Raw genomic sequence first — 6,101 nt, forward strand, 5'->3', positions numbered from 1 at the left:
TATTAGTCCGTGCCAAGCGGCGTTTGTGCCCGGACGAAGCATAGGAGACAATATTATGTTGGCGCAGGAATTGTTTACGGGATATAACCAGACTCATCTACCACCCCGGTGTGCTTTAAAAGTGGACATTCGGAAGGCATATGATACGGTGGAGTGGGACTTCCTGATAGCTATGATGGAATTATTTGGGTTCCCCCATACATTTGTGAAATGAATTGAGGAGTGTGTCACAACACCCTCATTTTCCGTTGGGCTTAATGGGAAACCTCACGGCTTCTTTACGGGGGCCAGAGGGCTTCGGCAGGGTGATCCTCTATCACCGTACTTGTTCGTGCTTGTGATGGAAGTCCTACAGTTGGGTTTCCTACAGTTGATTGACCAGGATGAATTATTTTCCTTTCATTGGAAGTGTGATGCAGCCAGGAGAAAAGCCACCTCATTATCTCACGTTCAGCACAAGGATTACGAGAAGAGATGCTGGAAGTACTCGGGTTTCAAGAGGGAGTCCTACCGATGAGGTATTTGGGGCTACCTCTTTTATCTTCTCGATTAACAGTTGCTGACTGTAACCCATTATTGTTGAAAATTGATAAATGCATTGCGGGTTGGGAGGGTATGGCTCTTTCTTATGCTGGTAGGGTGCAGATTATTAAATCTGTACTCTTGTCGCTGAGTTTATATTGGTCATCGGCGTTCATCCTGCCAAAGAAAGTTACTAACGAAATTGAGAAGAGACTGCGAACTTTCTTGTGGAAGGGGACAACAAACAGTGGTTATGCGAAGGTAGCATGGAAAGATCTATGCCGACCGAAAGATGAGGGAGGACTAGGATTCAAAGATATTGCTATCTTGAATCGCGCATTAATGACAAAGAAATTCTGTGATATCATCAGATGCGATAGGACCTCAATTTGGGTTGAATAGCTTTACCAGGGTCGATTACGAGACACCTCCATTTGGACAATTAGGGAGCATGGAGGCTCATGGGGTTGGCGGAAAATTCTACATCTACGGGTTTTCCTCCGCCCTATGGTGGACTATCAGATCGGCGATGGGCGAACTTTTTACCTTTGGCAGGACCCGTGGCATTATCTCGGACCGCTCAGTGTCACATTCCCACGGGGACCGAGGCTACTCAGAATGGAGGAATTAGCCAGACTAAGCACGGTGATTAATGAAGGAGAGTGGCAGTGGCCCCCTATCACAGATTTTGAGTGTCTCGAGATCACACATGATTTACCCACAATCCATGGAGGGGAGGATCGAATTATTTGGAGATTTGATCGTGGAAAACCCACAACTCAGGCTCTATATAGGCTTTTTGATCCCCTAGGACCGAAAGTAGGCTGGTCTTCACTACTTTCGGGATCACTAAAGATTCCACGTCATTTGTTCATCCTGTGGCTTGGTATTCTAGGCAAATTGGCTACGACGGACAAATCATGGTTAGCACACCTTGGCCCATGTATTCTATGTAATGAGGGAGCGACAGAGACACATGACCACTTATTCTTTCAGTGCAGATTTAGTCTACAGTATCTCACAGCAATCCGGAGAGTGGTACGATATCCTTGGCCCAATAGAGATTGGATAACGGATATTGAATGGGCTTCCCAAAGATGGAGAGGTAAACACATTGTTAACATATCTTATCAAGCACTATTAGCATCATGTGTTTACCACATTTGGAGGGGAAGAAACTTGAGACGATTCGAGCACACCGAGAGGACACCTAGCACCATGGCTTTATTGATAGTTGAGGATATCAAGCAGCGGATCCTTAGTATCTCTCTACCTAGATCAGTCAGTACGCTTTATATATGGCGTATCCCTTGGCCTGTCGAGGGAGAAACCAGCTGATAACCACACTGTTGTACTGTACTACTATTTTATTTTACTTAATGAAACTTACATTTACCAAAAAAAAATAGAAACGTTTGGATTCTGGGTTTTTACATGTTGTCTATTTCTTAAGTAAAAAAGAATAAACTATTAATAATACCACTTTATCTTTTCCACACAAATATATGCTATTCCAACACAAAGACTAATGGTTTCACTGGCAGCAGACAATGAGCAAGAATTTTCGATTTTAGACAGAAAGGCAATCAATTTAACTCCAATTGCAACCAGTTCCAACAAAAGAGAAGAGAAGCATCATATCCCTGCACAAGTTTCAATTCCAAAGAAAGAAAAATCATTGATATATCAAAACCCACATCAATTTAATCAATAAAGATGAAAGCTATCTCAGTCTCAGGATAAAAATAGCAAGAACAAGAAAATCGAAGCAGATAAATCCCATGACAATGAAGACGACGAGCCTTTCTTGGTCTCTGCATTTTTGTTCTTCAACGAGATAAAGACGCACAAAATGAATATAAGAATGTTCATCTTCCTCATGGCCTGCTGCTTCAAGGATTGAAATCGGCATCTTCTCTTGCTATGGTTTCTTTCACTTAATTCTTTGATTGGTTCTTATCTTTCTTCTCTCTCTCTTATCTCTTATCCCAAAGAAAACCACCCACAAGAACCAGAGAGAGTGGTGAGTTGCAGAGTCTCTTAAGTCAATTGTGGGAAAGTGGCGGGAAATGGGACACTGAAAAGACCAAAGTGCCCTTGTAACTGAAAGTTTGTTGTAGGGGTTTGAGAGATGCAACTTGTGAAGGGATGGGACAAGAATGCCCTTGAATCTGTTGGCTAATTTAGGTTGATCCTAGCTGTTGATTACATATGCTTGAAGATGAGACCATTGCGTGCATGGGGCCTACAATGGATGGACAGGATTCTATTAGAGTTATTGATATCGTTTATCCTGGCCTATCTTTCTGATGTGCTATTACTAACCTTACCTGCCTAGCTCCCCTGAAAAAAGGGAACTACCTTGCTTCAGCACATGATTCGGAAAACAGCCTCAAATTGAGCTTTTAGCTATATAAACGCTTCCCTAACGAGTGGGAAAAGAGATCGGTGGTATCGATGTGGATGAAAGGCAGAGATGAGAGCGAGAGAAGATGAGTGTAACGAAGCCTGAAAGGTAAAGGCGGAGCTCCATCTGTAGCTGCAGAGACAAATCCCTGCACGAGAGAAAGATTTTGATGAGTCCAGGCATGAAAGAACAAAAACATCTTAGTTAGGATCGTGAATTATTAGTTTGAGTTCTGGGGTGGAACTATCTTATCTAACCGAGCGATAGGGCTCCGTTCCGTATAAAGTTTATCATGACGAATGTGACGATTCATTCGATTGAGAGGTTCAATGCCTTTTGAAACCCTCCTCCTCATTTAGATTCCTACTCCTGCATCGGGAGTTAGAATATCAGTCCGTCCCTTTCTTTATTACTTGAAAGGAAGTCTTATTGGGCCTTTTCGGGATTTCATTCTTCTTGTCGGCTACCCCCTCTTAGTTTTGAGTAGGCGTTTGGGGTTGGGGATTCTACTGAAGAAAGGGAAAGAATAACGATTTTGACTCCAGCTTTAGTCCCTAGATCAAGGAACAGGTCGACATTTTTCACAAATTTGACGAACGGAAGCTCTTATTTTCATATTTGTCATTCCTTATCTTAATTCTGAATCTACTTCTTGGTAGAAAATAAGTTTCTTCCAAGAATCAGAAATTAGACTCGAGAATCGATAGATCTCATTTGTGTACAGGGCTGTGGCACGACTCCAAGGGGATTGACAAGTTCTAAACGGAATATTTGAACTTACTTGGAATCCACCACAAAGGATTGCCTAATCGCAGTTTGTCGGAAAAGAGTGGACAAGGAATGAAAATCGACATACTTATGTAGGATTCGTCTGTCTTGTCTTTGAGCGTAGAACTCCATCTTCGTATAGAGAGTTATCCAATGCCTACTCTTTCCTTTTTTTCTATTTCTTCAAGGTTACTCTAATAAATGCATTCTGCTTTTCCCGCTATCTAATATAGACCTTTACAGCGGCTATCAGGTACGTGCTCTTTTCCCGCTATCTAATATAGACCTTTACAGCGGCTATCAGGTACGTGCTGCTAACTAGAGAGCACAAGATTGTCTCTCAAGTAGGGCACCTATTTTATTTGACACATCAAATCAAAATAGAATATCATATATCCAAGTACAGGCTTTCTCCCTGAACTCTTGAGCTAAGGATTACATTTATTGCGCCTTTGAACATGTCTCATCTAATTGAAGCGCATGATTCATCAAATAGTAGCGAATATTTGATTCAAGTAGCTCGACTTCTTTATCCATTCAAGTTATAGTGACTATCCGTCCTTCTTGTTATTCTCATTCAATAGTAGGAACTTCTTTGCCAGGATCAAAGGCTTCTTTAATCATCAGGAAGCTGATTTGAATAAAAAGTAAACATAGGATTAGGTCTCACCTGCGCTAGGGACTTTCATTGAATCAATCTCGGTATGTCAATCGGAAGCTCAAGAATAGAGAGTATCTTCCTTTCAGTAGCCTCTGGTCTTGCAGTTGGGTTTCCCCGCCCCGCCCAAACTAATGATTCCGTTAAGAAAATATCCCATAATAAGATATACGAATAAGACGGATCAGACCGAACTGCCAATGCATTCATTCCATCTCCACCGAAATTACCCCTATCAATAGCTCCTTCCCTCTTCTATGAAGTTGAAGTAAAGCAAGCGAGCCTTTCGATCGAGGGAGACTGATCTGAGTCAGTTTATCCAGTATTTTAGGAAATGTTCGGGATAGATTCACGCTTTCCCGATCTTTTTTATATATATATAAATTAGCGCTTTTGTGGGCTACGGGTGGAGGACTATGAGCTCGTTCACTCAATCCCGGGGAAACAACTCCCTTAGCCTTAGTTGGAAGCTAAACCAAAGTGAAGCTTTTAGGTTCGTAGAGAAAGCTATTTTGCAGATATACCCATAGATCCATGTTCCTGAACAGTCTCGGAGAAGACCACCAGCACCCGACTTACCAGAATGTCCCGTTGCAGCACCATCCGTATTGAATTTGAACCAGCCAATGGAAGGAAATTCCCAAGCAATCCACTTGCTTACCTTTATACTTGGCTCAGTTTTATTCGAATAGAAAGCATAGACAGACATCCATCTTTATTCCTTATATTAGCGAATGGAAAGCTGAAGTGTGGAAGGAGACCCTGTCATTCAGTGAAAATATAGTGAGTAAGGTAAGGGGGAAGTCCAGTGGCTGAAGTGAAGTAAAAGAAAGAAAGGATGGCTGAGTGGCTTAAGTAAGGCATTGGTTTGCTAAATTGACATACAATATTACATATTCCCTCTTGGTGAGGTAGGCTCTCTCTCTTGATTAAGGGCTGATAGTTGGTTCATTAGGAAATCTTTATAAAAGACTGATATCCTTCTATCAAGGAGAGATTGATATATGAAATGATTAGAATTAGAATGATTCCAGTTACTCACAGCGGTGCTACGATCAGGTCTTGTCTCTCCTCTCGCATCTGTGTCAACTGTCCGTTGCTGTATCAGTAGCGGAAAGCTTTACATTGAACCAGAGGAAAGAAGCCTCCTCCGACTCAAGCATTGGATTAGCTTCAGGCATTTCAGGATATTCTCGAGAAGACCAAGTTGAGTAAAGAGAATTTTATTGTAGAACCGGTCCCCCCGTTAGATCGAAAAAATGTATTACAAGCTCCCATGGAAAGCGTTTTGATCAATTCATTCCACCAGCACCTTCTGTGCTCTTCAAACCTGCCCTTAGGCAAGGTCCTGGGGGAGTCGGGCGGAAGTTCGGATACTCTATCGGCGAAGTTAGCAGCTAAGGATCACCAAGATGCGAGACCCCCCTTTCTTTTATAACTCTCTAGTAGCTCAGTTACGAATAAACATCCTCTTATTAATACTTGCATGAGCGGATAGATCAGATATTGATGTAAGTAGTGAAAGAGGCGCGCCAACAAATAGGCTTGTTTTTCTTTATTATCCCGCGGAATCCTATGTGAGAAAGGGAATCTGGTAGTCCCTCGACAGGCCAAGGGATACGCCATAGTCTATAAAGGGCCCATGTACTAATCGAACTGGAAAGATTAAGGCTCAGAATCCTCTGCCTAACATCATCAATAATATGAGAAGCCAATACATTAGGCGGGTGTTCACTTTGTTGGAAC

Source organism: Sesamum indicum, linkage group LG3 (genome assembly GCF_000512975.1).
Source record: "Sesamum indicum cultivar Zhongzhi No. 13 linkage group LG3, S_indicum_v1.0, whole genome shotgun sequence".
NCBI classification, from domain to species: Eukaryota; Viridiplantae; Streptophyta; class Magnoliopsida; order Lamiales; family Pedaliaceae; genus Sesamum; species Sesamum indicum.